Raw genomic sequence first — 18904 nt, 5'->3', positions numbered from 1 at the left:
CAAGGACTATAGATTTCTTTCCAGCTTAAATATCTGAAAACAAGTGTGCTAATGAGCAATCTGACCACCATAAAAATGATTACTGACAGCACTTCAAGGACCCAAGTTTACTGCCTTTAAAACTACTAACAGCAGCAGAATGCAACTGATTGTCCCAGAGCCATCAATCCAACCTTGGCCAAGGGGAATTTCTAGATGAACATTTACAGGAGAAGAAGAGGAGAGAAAGAAAGAAAGAAAAGCCAGGAACTAAATAATATCTTGCCAAAGCTGCTCCAATCCTTTTATGACTATTTCACATTCAAGAAAGGGGCCAAGGATAAGATTTTCAAATACTCCTAAATCACTTCCACCACTACAATTCATCACAGAAGAGAATAACACCCCAGCTGCTTTCAAAGGCCTTTACAATGGCCATTGCCATCCCTGTGACATTGAAAGCATCTGCTAACAATGCCCAGTGTGGAAACCCAGAGTCTCACCTCAGCTGTGGGTCTCTGCTGGCCCCAGAGGTGCTCCCGGCAGGGTCTTCAAACCATGGGGTCAGTAGCACAGTGTAGGCTTGTTGCATAAGGGTCTCAAAAGGGAAAGGAAATCCAGTAACTCTGTGGCAGTGGGAACCTACATTAAGCCCAAGGAAGTCTCACTGAGCCCCAGCTCTCATTGCCTGGAAAAAGAGAGGCTTCCACAAACAAGCAGTCCGTGCACACGTGATCCAGATTTAGTTTGGTGATTAGCAACACTCTGTGAGCACACGCAAGCTGAGATTTATAAAGTCACTCCCTGCAAGGCAGATGAACATCTTAATCTCTTAGTCTACTTTTAATAAAAGCCTGACATTAAAACATATTTACGCACTGTTTTGTATTTGCTGGCGAGCTGTGGTTTTGGTCCCTGGCTGCAGTGCCTCACAGTTGCAGGGATGAGCTGGCTCTTGGCTGGAAAAGCATCCTCCCCTCTGCATCAGTGCAAGTTCCAGAGGGCTACGAGGGAAGACAAAGCAGAGGCAAGCACACAGCCCTCCAAAGCTCCCGGAGTCAGACTGGAGCCCCAGCGGAAAGGCTGCTCTGAGCAGCCACAGGCATGAACCAGGCTGCTGCCGCTTCGAGGGAGCGAGGAGCAGGGATAAGAGGAAAGCCAGGCACCAACGTCAGTCCCAAGGAAAACTGGGGTGGAGGGGTCCATCACCCTCTTCTTGTGCACTGAGCAGGAGCCAAGCCTGCTCCTGCCATCCCTGTGCTACACAGGGCTGCAGGGAACCTACTGCCTCAGGTCCAGCCAGACCCTCGGCAGGGGTTTTTTCCTACTGCAGATTTCCTCCTACACCCCTCACACCCATCAGAAAACCAAGCTCAGGTTGGAAGTCCTAAGGAAAAGACAACAGAAAAAAAAAAAGCCACAGAGCTACCAGGGAACAGACTTCAGCTCGGAGGTATTCTTCAACAGAATCCTGCCCTTCTCCAGCGGCCGATGAATGATGTTACAGTTTATGCTGCCCATCTGTTAGGATATAATCCTTACTGGAAAAAAAAAAAGGACATAAAGTTCTGCGCCATTTAAACACAGTATGGAGATTTATAGGCATCTCATAGCCCCTTTGTTACTCTAATGATCGCCCATTTTAGGGTTCTGCTTTGTTTTTGCAAAACCACCTATTCTCTCTGCATTTATCACGCAGCTAATAAAAGGGAGAGGTAACAAAGTTATTCAACTTGCAGCTCTAACTTCCTCTCAAACAGACAGGAGGGACCGAGCCAGCAGGAGGCCACAATCGGAGCACAGAGGGGGCCAGCACCCCTAGTCCCCCAGCAGGATGGAGGGGGGATGCTCCCTTAGGGCAGAGCACTGCAGGGACCGGCTGGGAAATGTGTCACAAGGAGCTGTTAGGCTCCTGGGGAGCTGGAGCAAGCCTGGAGTCTGCTCCAGAAGAAGAAAGGCTGGGTGCTTTCCGAGGGCAGGCTGTGGACGGCAGATCAAGTCCTGCTGCCCAGAAGAGGGCATGGAGACGTGCACTGCTGCTGGGACTGTATTCAGGAAGGGGGCAAGACAGCTCTCGTCTCCCTCTTTTTGCAGCTGTTGCCATTGGGAGGCAGGAACTGGGTCTGCCCCTGTCTCACACAGCTTCTCCGTGCCAAGATTTCCACGTGTCCCATCCACTCCCACCCGTCCTGAACACGAGGGGACCCGCGGGCTGGTGAGGACCGAGGCCAGGTGGGAACACGCTGTCCTCATCCCCGGCCACCCCAGGGGAGCACCGCCTGCTCCCACCTCCCCTGGCAGGTCCCTGCCACATTTCTCATGCAGGAGCTGGGGCTGGAGCAGGCCGGGCCGAGAGCTGTGCAGGAGGAAGGTGCTCGGGGGTGGCACCGGTGGCTCAGCCCCATCCCGCAGCCACACACACGAAATGAGGTCTCCTTCTACTCCAGCGCCACAGGGACTCCGCCACCTTGCTGACAGCACGAACATGCCACAGCAGCACAGGCGCATGCACCATTAAAAAGGTTTTTCTTCTGGTAAGATTGAATGAGGCCAGAATCGTGGATGGAAAACAGCTTAACCCCAGACTGAATGCAGAGGCAAGAGATTTCTGCCCTGGCGCTGGGGCCACTGCAGGCAGATGGAAGCAGAGCTGGTCTGAGACACAGTACGGGGTCACATCCCCAGTTTGTCACTATTCTGTTGTCCCCTGGCTTCCCTCTAATCCATCACCTACCCATCTTGTCCGCTTGAATTGCAGGATCTTTCTTATCTACTAAGAGCGCACTTCCCCCTGCATGGATAGCTCCAGTTTCTGAAGGACTAATCACCATTAGGACCACTGGAGTGGAACCATGAGTACAAATAAAAAGGAAAATGAAAGCAGGGGGGAAGGGAACAACCTTTCTACTGGTTTCCTGCTCATCCCCAAGAGCCCTGCATCCGCAGCAGCCATGCAGCCCACTCAAAGGGTCTCCACGCATTCCTGCTGAGGTTTCTGTCCTGTGCGACCAGCTGGAGGGAACGGGAAGTTCCCAGTCCTGGAGAAACTGCACAGGGCAATCCAGCCTGACTCAGGAAAAAGGAAATCTCAGGGAGTGCATTTTCTGGCTTCAGATGAATTAGAAGCAAATCACAAATTGCTAAAACCATTGCAGGGGATGAAAGCAACTTCACTTCTGACTAATTTGTGTTCAAAGGCAGCCCAGCTTTGAGGATAGGTTTTGCAAGAGCCACCGCGGGCATTCCTGCCTCGGCAATTCCAAATCAGATTTGCTTTTAAAACCCTCCTGCATTTGTAAGCCTTGCTGCCCAAGCCCTGTGCCCCTGCTGGGATCTGAAAGCCAAGTGCTTCGATCAGCCACCTGTAACGGGTATCCTGCCATGCGAAAGCACGTTACTCTGGCTGCCTTGCAGCAGGCGCGCAGGGAGCCAGCTCCGCTGCTGGCACCCACAGCCAGCTCTCAGCAGGGCTACTGGGGCCAGTGAATTATAGCCACCAGGCCTGGCTGACACAGGCAAAGAGGAGCCCACGCTGACAAAGGAACAAGAGGCCATTCTTATACAGTCACCTTCTTGTCGACAGAAGCTGAGTATGCAATCCCAAGCATTTTTCAAATGCCGGATAAATCCTGCCCTAACACCCAGCACGGTTCACACCCAGCATGCAGGACAAGGAAAATTTAAGAGCCAGGGGTTAAAGCATTTCCCTGGGTCCCAGCGAGTCCTGGCAAATCAGACATCGCCCTGGTATGCTGAACAAGGCTAATCCAATCTCCTCCTCTCTCATCTTTACAGTCCAGGACTACAGCTTCCTGCAAGAGGCTAGAAGAAGATGCATCAGTAGAGCTGCACAGCACCTCGCAGCCCCGTACATGCCCAAACCCTTCAGCACCCCCCAGCTGGGCTTTGCAGAGGAAGGACAGAGTGTGACGGGAGAGCCACCCCCATAGATTGGCAGAGCGCAGCATGCAGAGCCCTCCAGGGGCTCTGGTCCAGGCCACAGGGAGGGATGAGGAGGCAAAACATGCTGCCTTCTAATAAAACACACAGGTTTTATTAGCTGGAAAAGTCAAATGGCTTTGCAGGAGAATGAAATTCAGGGAAACCTGCCCACGCTGGCCAGATATAAACTACTAGCTGGAAAAACACCAGAGCTCTAGACACACCTCCCAGACTGAAGCAGGAGCTGGTGCCATAGCCAGCCCTGGCTTCAGTCCTAGCGTACAGCAGCACTGAATTCCAAAGAGTCAGTAAAAAGGGAAAACGGGGCTTATTGGTCCTTGGATCGCTATTCTGCTCATCCCAGTGGTTTCCTCCAGTCAAAAATTTCCAGCCTCTGCCCAAGGTTTGTACCACATAGCCCGAGGCTGTCTCCTTGTCAAAACCCCAGTTACACATACAAACGCTGCCCACAGCCATCCCTGGGCAAAGGCCACCAGGTCACCAAGAACGACCCAGATGTTGTTTTGTCCAAGCCAGAGTTCCTCCAACCTACACAAGAGTTTTTCCCACCAAGAAGCTTCGTGCAGAGCCGCAGGCTGATCCACGCACAGGACAAATTCATGGCTGGCAGCCCTTTTGCTCATAAATCTGCGTCACATTGCACAAGCAACAGTGCAAAGGAGGGAAAGAGAGAAATAAAGGCCAGTTGTCCCAGAGGGATCACTGCGACTCCACACTTTCTCCTGACTGCTCTGAGCATTGCTTTCTAACAGCTTTGCTCCCCATCTCAACCCCGAGCAGCTCTCTGTGCTGCGGGCTCTGACAGCCTCAGTCAGGTACCGCAGCTGAAGGAAATCAATTCGCGACGAGTCGGGCGGCTCGCCGGCGACACGGATTGCCACTTTTCACAAGTACTGCTTTGAGATCACGCATACACATCCACTGAGCGAAACACTTCGGAGAGCCTTCGCAAGCAATTAGCATCCCCAAACTCCCTTTGAGTGGTGTGGGACATTAAAGCGAACACGCTCTGTGCTAGCACAGAAACTCAGATTGGTTTGTTGATACCAGGAAATTACTGTTCCGCTCCCTGCTTGTGAGTCTGCTCGCTCCTAGTTCCCAGGAAGACTCCTGCAGAAAGAGATGGGTTTACTCCATTTTAGAAGTCACCTCTTTCCCTCCATCTCCTGTTCCCTACTCCTCTGCTCCCAGAGAGGTCACCCACAGACAGCTGGGGTAGGACACCCTGCTGCCCAGCAAGGACAGGGAGAGTCATGTCAGTACAAACATCAGGCTGTATAATTAAAACATATTTACATCCCAAAGCTTGCACTGCTTTGAATGAACTCATTTCACTAAAGTCAGCAGTGGGTCAAGCCAACAGTAACCTGCCTCTGTCAGACCTGGAGGGAGAAGGAAGAAGGTGAAGAGAGACTTGCAGGAGGAAGAGAAGGAAACCCTTTTATCCTAATTACAGCACAAACCAGCAGAGCTCAGCTACCACCTTTCCAACACCTTCTACCAAACCGCTTAATCACTGCAAATGAGTTTCTGTAATTACAGCAGGAAGTGATTTATCTAGGGGTCCAGAGGTTTATCTGCATGACCTGGAGAGAAAGCCGGTGTCAGCAAAGAGGATAACTTACTTGCAGGGGGAGCTCTGAGCCGTGCACCAAGCTCCGAGTCTCTAAATCCCTCTCTGATCCATCCCAGAGGCAGTAAACATCATGTCTGTGCGTGCTTAGCAGACCCCTCCGGGGATCATCTGCAGGGTACTGCCTGGCACCAACCTCCTCCAGGAGGGAACTGAACACCCCCGGGAAGGGAAGGAGCAGTGGGGGGCTGGAGCCTTCCCTGGGCACAGTTCCACCCCAGGTGAGCAATCCTGTCCCAACCTTTTTTTTTTTCTCTCCTTTCCCCACCTCTTAAGGCAAATGAAGATATTTCTTCCAAGCTGGGAGAGGCTTTGACCACTGAGCTACCCCAGCTTAAACTTTTTCATTGCAGCTTTATTTATTTTTTTGTCACAACCTAAGAGAGTCGGATAAACCCAGAGGGCACTTCTGTCCCCTGTCACAACTACCAGGGAAAGCACATGCGGCAGCTTTCCTTGTATTCGTCACCTGTTCCTGCAAACAGACGGAAAAGGAATTCCTCAGCTTCACATGGGTCTTGCCTTGGCAACTGTGTTTAAGTCAATATTCATTTGCTCTATGTGGCAACTTTAGTTAGGTACTCAGGAAAACAAACACTCCTGCCCTGCACTGCCTGGAAAAAGCAGGTTTTGACTTAGCAAAGTCTCCAACGACTTGCTGTGGAAAGGTCTGGAGCACACGCTGCTTTTGCTAGCAAGCCGGGGAATTGTGCGCTATTGACTTTAGTCAGTAAGATCAACATAATGTTTGTTTCTGTGCATGGCACCAGCAATTTAGACTTAGCAAAAAGGGTCTGCAGCCAGCAACCTTAGCCCAGTCCTGCCCAATGCCTTATGCATTCAAATAGGCTCAATGGGTTCATTTGAAAGCTCAGCATGAATTTTCCATCTCCAGAGCTACCCAAGGAAAACCGAGCGCAGAACTCTTTCATGACTGTGCATCAGAGCCCGTTTCCTGGTGCCCAGCCCAATGTCCCTCAAAATACGAGGGAAAACATTTCCCGCAAATTCTGGGATCGGAACTGAAGGCCGGATTTTGCAAAGCACTCAGGACCCAGAGCAAATTTAAGAGGTCCAACTTCTGAAAGATTTCTGCCAAAGGGTGCCTAGGCAGGCATGTCGCTCATGGCCACCAGTGTTTTCCCTGGCTATCACAGAAATGGAGTCTGGCCTTTCACCACAATCCTGCACGTACCTTTTCTTTCTTTTCTTCCTATCTTCTTTTCTTCTTCCTTCCTTCCCTGGAAGGAGTGCATCCCTGGCTGGACTGGCTGTTATTCTTCAGATCAGCTCCTTATTTCCAGTTTAAAATTAAAAGAAAAAAAAAAATAAAAAAAAAAATTAAAAAGTATTCTCACCATCACACCAACAAGCCCTCACGAAGGCAAGATACCGCTCTTGTACCTACTGCATGCAGGCAAGGAGAGGAGCAGAGGGCGACGAAGCCTACCTGCATCTCACGCCTTGGCCTCTCCACACCTCTGCCGATCAGCGACGAGATGCTGAGGTCTGCTACTGCCTAACCAAGGCTGGGTGCACGGCCCTGAGCCCAGAAGAGCTCCTAGTAACAAGTCCCATTCCACACACGTGCATTAGATGGGCTAGAGGAAAACAGGGCTTCAACGGCCCGGCGGGGAGTCCAGCGGAGGCAGGATCAGAGCCACGGCCTCCGTCTGAGGCCCGGCCCCACGTGGCTGAGGTCAGCCAAGTGCTGAGAAGCCAGAGCTCACGAGGGAAGCTTCTGAAGTGTGTTTATCAAAGCAAGCTGGATAAACGCTGCCACTGCTCACCAGTCCTCTCGTAGGCATGTACAAACCCAGCCACTCGAACCGGAGAGCCAGGAGGAGTTTATCTGGCCAAGCGTTTTCTTCTGCGCTGAGCACCGCCAGGAGCTTGCAACGCGAGCGGGGCAGGGAGGCAAAATCCAGCGCAGATGCTCTGCCAGGGCCAGAGCAGCAAGCAGAGCAGAAGCACGACACCAGCACTGCTCGCAGAGCCTGCAGGCGGGCATTACTGGCTGCTGCCTCAGTCCCGCTCCCCGGGAGATGGATAAACCCCAGCTTCACAGAGGGGAGAGCAAAGCAGCTCACGCAGGAGCACAGTTAGAGTGGCAGAATGCCTCTCCGGGCACGTTCGCGTGAAGGGCTGAGCAGGGTCTTGGCTGCACACCCCAGAAACGGCTGCAACTGGGAAGAAGCTTGGCGCTTTGGATTAAACTGGCAGAATCATGAAAAAAAATAAAATAAAATCTGGAGCTTCTGTTATACCCAAAAGCAGCAGGTTTAGGCACTTTTGGAAGCGCTTCTCCTGCAGAACAGGCTGGATCGATACACAGAGAGAAAGCACAAGTAAAATAGCAGCCCCTTGTCTTATTCCACACAGGCTCGCATGCAAAGAAAAACATTGCAAGCAGAAGAGCAAAGCAGGAACGATGAATTCTTGATTTTCCACGTTTTATTTTCCCCACCAGCAACTTCCAGATCAAAACCACTCGGTTTACAAGCAACAGTAAGTGCTTTCTGCGCTCCCAGCTCAGGGTGGGGTTTGCGGGCCCAGCTGAGCTCTTTCCACTCCCCACGCCACCAACCCCACCAGCACGGGATCCTCGCATCAAAGCCGCCTTCGCAGCCGCTTCTGTAAGGTGCAGGGTGGAAGAGGCTCCGTCTCCCTCTTCTGCAGCCACAACCGTGCTGCAAACCGGGGGGGGAGACGCAACCCTTGCACCTCTCGCCCAGGGTGATCCTTGAAGTCCCACGGACCCCGGCGATGACCCCGACGCCGGCTGCTTTACTCGCAGCCCCCCTGCGGTAGAGGACGGCCCCCGTCCCACGCTCTGCCTGCACCTGGGATCAGCGCCGGACTTGCACCTTAATGAGAAGTTAACGGAGAGGAGCAGAGCGCAGGCACCAGTGCCCTCTGCTGGGACCAGTCAGAATGGCTTACAGGGGTACTGCTGGTGCCGTGCAGCTGCCAGCAGGCAGGCTGGATTCACCTGGGCTTGGGACACGCAGGGAGGTGCTGCAGAGGTGCGAAGCCCCCTCTGGAGGCTGCAGGGCAGCGTGTTCCCCCCCCCGGGCACCGCAAGGCTCCTTCCTCCCTGCTCCCCATCACCCTCCCAGCGCCTCCCCACACCACTCACCCCCCAAAACTCCCCGAGCCGTGCTTAAGTCTCCTGCCACCAGGCAGGAGGAAATCCAGGGGTGGTATCAGAGAGAATTAGGGGGTGACACGTCCCGGCCCGCTGCCGAGCCACGTTCCCAGCCGGGCTCAGCGCCTCCCGTCTCCCCAGCAAGGCACCTCCGAGCAGAATGGAGCTTGACAGCGCCCAGGGAAAAAGAAGATCCCGAGGGAAAGGAGAGGAAGGGGGAAGGTGGGCTTTACCATTTACAAAACCACTTTCAGTTTGACTGCATTAGCTTTGCCTTAGGCTCCAAAACGTGACAAAAGCCAGCCAGAAAGAGAGGGGGAGTGGGAATGGGGGAGGGAGAAGGGGAACGGTGAAGAAGGAGAAAGCTGTAATTGCAATTGCCGGAATTCACTTTTAATGCTAGCTGCTGAATACAGTAAACACACTCTTGAGTCCAGGGAATAACCATTGATTTTTTTATTTGTTTTTATATATTTTTTTGCAAGTGTTCCAATGAAAAGCTTCAAATCAATCCTGTTCTGTCAGACACTTTTGCCTCTTGGCCTCCAATTACTCACTCTCCACATACACCCTTCCTTACCTCACCTTCGCCGGGCACACCTGAGGCAGAAGGAGCACGATTTTACCAGTTATGCCTCCGTGCACCAGCATGCAGGGCAGGGATGAGCCCCTGGGGAGCCAGTGTGGCCCCCACAGCCCCAGCACCCAACGTGCACGTAGGAGCAGAGGACAGCAGGAGTGGGGAGGGAGGACGTGTGAACGCATGGGTGCTTCTTCCTCATTACAGCCCCACGCATGTCATGGGAAACACTTTGAGGGCTCGGTCTCACACACACAGAGCTGGAAAGGGAAGCAGAGTGCCACCAAAGGTTTCTTTTTTTTTTTTTTTTTTAAATGAACCCGCAGAAATTGCTACACGGAAACACCAAGGACCCTGTCCCAATGGGTGCCTCCTTTCCCACCCACCTCCTAAAGAGACCTCAGGCTCTCCAGGTACCGCAGCATCAAGTACATTACCAAAACTTCATCACTCAGCGATGCCTAGGTCAAGGCAAAAGATTGGATTTCCCATGCAGACCCTTGTAAGCTTTCTAGTAATGCTTGTTCTCTCCCATGTTCCTCAGAGGCAGAAGCCAGGGGATAAAAGCTGGGTATGGCAATGCAAGCATGGCCATTGCTTTCCCTGTTTAGGTATCACAGACCCAGAGAGGCCTCCTGGCTGCGGTGTCCTGGCCAGTGAGCTTCAAAGAGAGGGAGAAAAAAAAAAAATCACTTCACCAGAGAAGAACTCAACGCTCCCCTTGTAACTGCTGCAGAGACACGCTGTAAAGATTTTACAGTAAGCGTGGCATTGACTTTGATTGTCTCTCTGTGTCTAATTCGGGAAGATAAGATGTGTGAAAGAAGAACCACTTGTAAGCTATTTGTTGTAGGGGTTTCTTTTTGATGCTTCCTAGGACTTTACCCCCGGATTGCAGCATTTCATTAACCTGCTTTAAGAACAGAAGAAAAGTTCGGTAGAAAAATGCAGATTTGGGGGATAGAGACAGCGAGCCCTATCATCGCGCAGAAGATAAAAGACGTGCTGCCCTCTGTGACCTCAAGGTGAGGACAAAGCTTATTCTTTGTCATATTTTTATTCCAAACAACTCAAACTACTGCTCCTTTGCCTCCACAGCAAAAGGAAAGCTTCAGATACTCCGTTCTCTTCAGATACTCTGTTCTCGTGGCGTGCTCTCATGCTGCAGACAGAAGGTGGGACGAGTGCTCTGCCAGGGAACCACCGCTCATCACCCACCCACCCAGGAGAGCAGAACTGCCCTCACCTCTGCTTACAGGAGCTAACCGAGTGCATCCCGCTAGAAAGCAACAGCAGAAGTTTCCTAGGAGAAGCTGGGCTCAGCGCATCTCCAAAACGAACCCTGATGGAAGCAGACACTTGCATCCCACGGGCTCCTGCCACAGGAGCTCCCCCTTTGCCTTGGAACTTTCTTGTTCCACACAGATCAAGACCTCCCGGCACAGAGAACTTGCTTTCACATACCAAACTGCAAACATCAGGAAGAGTTACCATTGTAGTGACGTGACCTTCAGCTATTCACAGGCTAAACACTTCCTTGTGACATCTCCCACACTCGCCCTCTAATTATATGCGCTGTATATGACTGTTAAGAATGATCACTGTATTGTAGAGGTGTGTTAGGCACCAAATTATGTATAGGCAAAGTGATTAGAGAGAAAAACAAAGTGGTTTTTCATGCAGCTAATGGCCAAAGCACCACTATTTTCTAAGGCAATTTGCAGGAAGCATAGCGTCTTCTCACTCCCCAGCCAGGAGTAGCATTGTATGAAATCTCCAAAAACAAATGTGTCATCAGAAGATGACACAGAGCAAAGCTCTGAGGGGGTTGTAACAGCCTTGATAGTTTTTAATTTTTTCACCCTAATGCCTTTCCTTTCTGTCCCAAGTGCCTTCTACTTTGAGCTTCGACTGTGCGTTGCAGCAGCTGAGTTGTGTAGTGTTTAGTGGTAAAAAAAAAAAATAAATCTGTTCACTACCATCTTTAGAGAAAAACCTTCCCTTTAAATCTGTTTACTAAAAATCAAAATTGATTGTCCACCCTGATCCCCTGTCCTCTGAACAGTCTCACATTCGGCATCCTGCTTCCCAGGACGAAGTCAGCACACGCTCAAACTGCGGACACAATCTGCGCCTTCCTCTGTTACCAGTCTGTCACTGGGAAGACCTCTGGGGCCAGGTCCACCCAGTCTCCCACAACAGCAGCTCTGCACTGCAGCAGGTCCAACACACTCCCAAACCTCTACCCCATTAACCGCCGTCTTGTCCTCCCTCCCTTAATCCACGGGTCTCCTCTGAAAAGCCAGGCACCTGTCTTCTAAAGCAGGGTTGGGCTAGGAGGCACTCTTCTGCTCTGCGGCCTTTGAAATAAAGCATCTAAGGGTCATTCGCGCAGACAAGCCAAGAGGGAGATTACTTTAATCACAGATAGTCTTGTGGGGCAGGAAGAAAATATCAGAAGTTCTTCCTGGGAAGTGATAAACCTCAGGCTGGGGGCCAGTGACGGAGAAGACAGGCTGCGGCAGCTGTGGGGAAGGAGGTGATAAAGCTTTGGAAGTAGGGGAACAGGAATGCTGGCGCCCTTGAAAGCACATTCTCTAAGGTTGGTGGAGCTGCCAGGAGGTACGGCATGTTCTCTCCTATTGATCTATCAAAGTCTGCTTTACAGGGAAGGGATTACTCACTTTTGATAACATATCAAGGTTGCCACTGATGAAAATCAATGGATTTGAGTCACCCAGCCTTCGTTTAATTAGTTCACACTAAATGCATTGGGAACAGAGGGACATTCTCCATGACCACCTCTGCTCTGCATTCCTCGCCCCACTATTAGACCACTACCTTCCAAACTATATGAAGATAAATGAACTTAACCAACAGACTTTTACTCTTCCTGTCTTTTGGCTACAGAACAGAGAGTGCATTTCTCCATCGCCTTGGTCCAGAGCTGATAAAGCCATCCAGGAAGAGAAGCCCACTCCGATGCACAAGCAAATTACTGGCAGTTAGCTTTGTGGGAAAGTGGATTGGATTAAGACTGAGTTGGAGATCAGGCCGTTTTTTTTACAAACTAAATAAGCAGTTTGAGAGAGATTTCTCCCCTCATGTACAAAGCCAACCACGGCCAGGTTAATTAATCTCTCTCCAGTTGCCCTTCTCACCAGGGCTTGTTCTCCACTTCAAGTAAAGCATCCGAGACAGCTGCTCAGATCCGTCTCGTTGCAGAGGGATGAAAACAAGGGCACAAATGAAAATTGCTTTGGAGCTTAGCCTCTCAGAGAAAGCAGACGTATCCATGCTGTAATTAGGTCTAGGCATACAAAAAGAGAACCAGATCTTTGACTGGTGCTTAACCAAGGATAGTAAATAAAAATAACAACGATCCCTCCCCTGCCCCAGGCACCAAACAGGCAAAGAAACAGCATGCCCATTTTTCTGACGATCACATGAGAGGTTGGTTCCACTCTCTTATCCTCATATAAAGGCAGATCCCCGCCACAGCCTCTGGTTCTGTGCATGCTAAAAAACAGCTGCAATGCCCTATCAAAACAAGGCATTCAAATACACGCTTCTCCCCCTGGGGAGAGCTTATACACAACACAGACATGCAGTTACAGTGTTTCATGAATTTCACAAAGCTATTCAGCTCCAAAAGCCAGAGCTGCAATGCAGAACAACATCTTGAAGTGGTGACACAGCCCCCTGCACTGCTCCCAGCCAGCAGCAAGCAGCTGGGTTAGCGACATGCCAACACTTCCATCTGGAAGCTGCCCCTCCTGCTCCTCCTCCAGACATGTTTTAACACATTTTATAACGGTGATAAGTTCTCATGTTTGGTTTAATGAAAAGGTTCCTAGCAATGTTTGCTTTAACATGCCATTAACAGCACAGTGATAGCTGCAAGGCCAAACTGAACCATGCTTCAGCCAGTTCTCAGCACAAACACTGCCTCCATCCTCCTCTTCCAAAAAGTTAACATATCCTCAGCTCCTTTCCTAGTGGTTATCCAGTAAATCAGAGAAGGCACAAATGCACCAAGCACCAAGCATTTCCATAGCCTATTACAGGGCTATCATTTAAAACACTATGGTGCTCTTTTAACACTGCCGGTAAACATACATGTGCAAGTCTCCCGTCAATGGAAGACTTGATTAGAGAAGCTAAAGGTCTCCAAATTTGCTCATGGATTGGTAGTTGAGTTGATGTGCAGCATGACCTGTCTGGCTGTTCAGAACCATCAGTCAGCGTCAGGATTTGCCCTGCCCCAAAAGAACAGTTCTGCTCTTCACAAAACCCCTAAGGGCTAAACCTGCAAAGGCCAAACAAAACAAGCAGCGGGTCAGCAGGCAAGAGCTCTCCTTGCACACATACCCCAGTGGCAGGAGCGTTTGCAGATACAGCAGGGCTAGCAAACCTTTTCTCATCAGAGACAGGCTACCAGCACTGCTGTCTTTCACCTTCCTCAAGGTCTCTTGTTCAAGCACATCTTATCACCTGTGAGCCCCGGCACAGCTCTGCAGCATCGTGCAGTCAGTCTGTGCAAGAGGCAGGTGCCAGAGTCTTGAGTCACCAGGCTGACATCCTTGCCACAGCATGCCAGGCTCCTCTGGGCTGGGATGCCATACAGACTCTGCTCCTTCACATGTGCATGCTGCCCTGTAGGACCCTGGCATGATTTCCAACCCCCTTGCTGAAAGGTGGATGCATTTCAAGGAGGAATAGGACACCCTGAGCAGCAGATCTTCCTCCTCAGCAGGGATGACCTAGAGCTGTTGCTAGAAAATGCTTTTGTCTGGGTTTTGCAACGGTCCTGATGACAGAAGGACAGGCTGCAGCTCCAGGGAAAGAGGCTCTGGAGTGAGGCACTGTCCTACAAACAAGGGGGCGGAAGCCAAGGGCTGCTTGATCAGGAATTGTCAGCAGTTTTCGGTTGGAAAGATGATGGTGGTGATTCTCTGAGCATGGACTAAGGAAAAAGGGCAAGGGAGGAAAATATATATACACCCTTATTTCTAGATTATCTTATTTATTAGACCCCTTGTTATCAATTGCTTTGAGATATCACCATGGATTTCAGTAGGCAGTGAGCGCTCGTTCATACTGACTGCAGGGCAACTCTAGAACGGGAAAACTGTCCCTGTCCCAGTGACCTCAGTGACTGACTCTTCTTTTTCTATTGTCTTTTTTTTTTTTTTTTTTTTCAGGGCTAGAGAAAGAGTAAATGGAGCATGCACTGAAAAAAGAACAAAAAAGTCAACAGAAAGACTGAATTAAGTTACGAAATAGCACATCTAGACCTTGATTCTCTTCTCAACTGTGGTTCAAATTGGCTAATGTGTTAAAAAATTACTGGGGTAGGAAGGGTAGGATAGACGGACAGAATGCAATCTCAAGTGCCTCATTTCTCTCGGAAGCTCTATTAATGGACAAGAAGCCTTTCTACACATAAATAAGCCCAAAGCAAAGGGCAGCAGTAAGGAAGACAGAAGGAAAATGCCTTCCAGGGTCGATGCCTTCTTATTTCACTGGCAGCTTGTGCCAGGCCTTCTCTAGGCTTCCCTGCATGCACATGCATACGGCCCCCTTCAATGAGGACGACAACACTTTCACACGTGCATAACAGCCACCGATCTGTAATTAATCATAATGCTAACTCAGCCCTGAACTTTTCCCACTTTTTCAATTTTAGTTTCTTTAACTTATTTCCATAATATTGTCAGTTTCATGACTTAACTTTTCTCTGTATAATTGTAAAGGCGAAAGGTCTGTAAACAATTGCACAGCCCTGTAAGACAGAAAATCATTTCACGTGTCAAGACCCAAAGCCCACTTTGATTGGAGCTACTCATGTAAATGAACCCAAATCAATTGACTGTGGTAATGACACCACCGGTGAGGGATAGGAATTTTCCTTCCACTCCAGGCAGTGCCAGAACCCACTGCCACAGTTCCTGGAGCCCCTGTACTGAGAGAGATCCCTTGTCCTCGCTGACTTTGATCGGAGGCATGGCAGCCAGCACCAGGGGAAGATTTATCTGCTGTCACAAAAACCTACCCGGTGCAGAGCTTGACAGCGGCACTGGGAACACCAACACCCAGAAGCAAATCTCCCGTAACTGGATTCAGAAAACCTGGGCTGAGTTCTCAGCTTTAATAACCTCTGGCCTGGGATGGCCTGGCCCAAAACCTGACACAACCCAGTCTGACTAGATTTAGTCAGGGCTCTGCACTTGCATCCCCTGTGATGTTGTTTTCTCCCTCTGAGCTCTTCCAGCCAATGCTTGTTAATCTCATCAGAAATTATAAACCTCAACCCAGAGCTCCCATCACTGCCTCGAGCATGCTACCCAAGCGTTGTTACATCTTTTGCACAACTCAAGTAAACCATTTAATCTCAGTACCTCATTTCCTCTAAGGGATTGTTTCTCTTCTACCTTCATCTCCGGGTTAATGCTGGGAATAGTGCTCAGGTACAGTGTCAAGCACCAAGAATCCCCAGCCATGCAGAGTGGGTCTAGCTGCTCTGGTGATTCAGACAGTCTTCCTGCTCCCAAGCCCAGACAAGCCAAGATGCAACAGCCATCTCCCTACAGGAGCTACACCAGAAGCCAATTCATTCCCGAGTGACTTTTACATGAGACACAGCTTCCCAAGGCTAATGACAGCACACGTGCTGCTGCAGCACGTGGAGCTGACCGAATAGCTTATTGCCTTCCCCACAGCTTTTTACACTTCAGCAGCTTTATATACAGGAAAAAGGAGCATCAAGAAACCGTTTCACTCTGAGCTCTCTAGCAGGGCTCAGGAAGGCTTTGAAAGCAAAAAGCCCAGATAGACACAAACATGGTTTCCTCTGGATCAGGTAGCTGCTTTATCTCCCCGAGAGATCTGTGCAGGTGATGGCAATGCAAGAGCCCCATAAACATCTTGCCAGTGCCATCACCAGTCCATTCAAATTGACTTTTCACAGCGAGAACGTGGTTCCTTTGAAAGATTTCCGATTACCGGCAAAAAGGTCAGGCAGTCCATCAATACTCTGAGTGGGTGCAATTCAGGGAGTCGTGCAGACGCTCCCTGGTGTGCCCCAGGAGAGGAGCCAACATCCCTACCTGCACAGAACAGACGTAGACAGGGAATCCGGTTTCACTCCTTAACTGCTGCTGATTCCCCTGAAGTACCACCATCGGTTTGGGAAAGGTGCAGGCATGAGGGGAGACTTGTTGCCCTAAGGGGTGAGCAGGGGCAAGGCTGGGGCATGACATTTTGACTCGGGCCACTTTGCAGGGGACACAGAAGCAGGACTGGGCCCCTCCATCGCCCGCCAGGCAATGCACAGGGAGCAAAGCCTGGCCTGTCACATCCAGAGCAGCTCCTCTGTGCAGTGGAACTGTGCTCACTCAGGCAGAAGAGACTGCAGCTCCCCTCCACACGCAGAAACCAGCTCTGTTGCCAATTCTTTCCAGTGTGTAAAACTAAGAGATGTCAGCTTCCAGTGACAATGAAATTACAGTTTAGAGGAACCCCATACCTGTCAGGAAACAAAGCCCTGACCCTCCAGGCTGTCTCCAGAGCTCTGCATATTTCTCAGGCACCATTGTTACAGGTTTTGTTTCTTCTTGCATACGTGGGAAGCAAGAATCCTCCTCAGCCATAAGCAGCAGCACACTTAGACAGTGGAAACAGCTTATGAAATTAATGGAAATGGTTTCTTTCATCCATGAGGAGCAGAGGAGCCCTTCAGCAAAAGGGCTGGAAACTGGAAGAGTCTCCTGCCTTCTTCTGCAGGAACGCAGCAACCTCCAGCATATCAGGAGAGGAGAAGCTGAGCTGACATGTATGCAGTATACAGTCCAAAGGAGAGAAAGGTGAGAAAAGCAGTGCCATAGTGGGCAGGGCCAAGAGCACTCCCTCATCCAGGGCAGCCCTAAGAAACCACCTGGGTCTTGTGCAGCAGTGGAAGGAAGGGAGCTGGCAAAGCAAAGGACTTGGATTTAACTCAGGTGGGCAGCAAATTTCAACCCTGTTTAGCCCTCAGTGGGAGCAAACTCCAGTTGCCAGCTCAAGTTAAGCCCAGGGTGCCTGGTTTTCCTCTTCTTTTATCTCATACTTAGTACAGACACCTCACCCCACCCCCTTCCTCTAGTGCAGATCAATCTATGGAAATGAGATCTCAGACAGGACTGCACTGTTTGCCTGTACTTCAGAGATGCAATATAAGGCAACTACAGGCATCCCGGAGCCTCAGGCAAGCTCCCTGCAGAGAAAACACAGATGTGCTGCACGGCAGCTTATTCATTTTGTGATCCAGGACTGAAGGAATGCAGTGGAGATGGGACGGGCATCGTCTGCAGGAGGCATCACACAGGTGGGGTCCCCGCTCCAAGCCAACAAAATGCCTGCAGCGTCAGCATCCCTGCATCGAGAGCAAGAAGCAGCACAGCTGGAGAGCAAGCAGAGGGAGAATTTCTAATTAAAATCTCCCAGAAAAGTGCTTTGGAAAGGAAAGAAAAAGAGGGGGAAAAAAAAATCACAACTGCGAAATTCCTGACTGAATCACTTTTTTTTTTTTTTTAATACTACAATAGGAGTAAAGTAAACAATAGCTGAAAGGAAACATTCTAATTGTCATGAATCAAAGTACCAAGTTAATTTTTCATCAAATGCTGATGAGCCCTATTAAATACATATTTAATATACACATCAGTATTTCCGCTCACGGAAAACACACGCTCTCAGGAGAGCTCAATGCCAGCTCCATTCCCAGCGCCGCCACCCACATCCCCAGTCCCGGATCTGCTCCCAGCTAGCCTTCCTCTCCCAAACCTTCTCAGCCTGCAAGACTGAGGAATGAAAGGCAGAGAAAGGGGCTGGTCCCCACACCAAGGAGCGTGCAAAGCTGCCACTCCCTCGACACCCCCGACGCCGCCCCACCACAAAAAGGCCACCGGCCCCTCACGAGACCCAGCCGCGGCGGGTCTCCGTGAGGAGAAAGAAAGGGAAGACGATTTAAAGGGAAGACGATTTTGGCAACGTCACTAAAAAGAACAGGAGGGCCTCCGTTCCTGCCATGGGGCATTTTTGGGCAGGGGCCCCGCCGGGTGACAGGGTCACCCGCTCGAGGTGGGATTCACCGGGCCGTGCTCGCTTACAGCGTTACCATGGGGACACCCGCTCGGTACAGCGTGCGAAACACTCCATTCGCTTATTGATTGAGCTGCCGTCAAATTCAATCACAAGTGAAAATGGATTTTTTAATGCGACTATTAGCTGCTTTTGAAAGGCAAATTGAGTTCAGTTATACCAAGTCAGCCATCAAAAAACAATTTGCCATCAGCCAGACAGTCCGGCCGGGCATCGGGCCTGGGGAGAGCTGCGGCAGGGAAGAGAGGCAGCTCTGCTCACAAACATTTCAGGAGAACCTAGCAAGGGACTGAGAGGAAATAAGGTTTTTTTTTCCTCCCCAGTGGATGAGGTCAGGCCTTGAAGCGCTGCTTTTGGATGCAGCCCCACATTTCTGTGACACGACAGGGCTTGAAAGCCACTGCCTGCCCTGGAAGGGTTCAAAGGACAGAAAAGTGAATGATGGGGTTCATCACAAAGC

The 18904-nt window shown here is 50.4% G+C and overlaps 1 protein-coding gene across 2 annotated transcripts in view; it reads right to left on the bottom strand.

Annotated features, from left to right (window-relative positions):
* Positions 1–18904, bottom strand: part of GRM4 (glutamate metabotropic receptor 4) — a 103774-nt gene that overhangs the window by 27287 nt on the left and 57583 nt on the right. For both annotated transcript variants that reach the window (XM_083812139.1, XM_083812138.1), the window contains one exon: positions 6771–6868. The gene's annotated coding sequence lies outside the window, so the exon portion shown is untranslated. The remainder of the gene's footprint in view (positions 1–6770; positions 6869–18904) is intronic.

Source organism: Anser anser, assembly GCF_964211835.1.
Source record: "Anser anser genome assembly, chromosome: 27".
Lineage (NCBI taxonomy): Eukaryota > Metazoa > Chordata > Aves > Anseriformes > Anatidae > Anser > Anser anser.
This window is presented reverse-complemented; position numbering and strand designations above follow the sequence as displayed.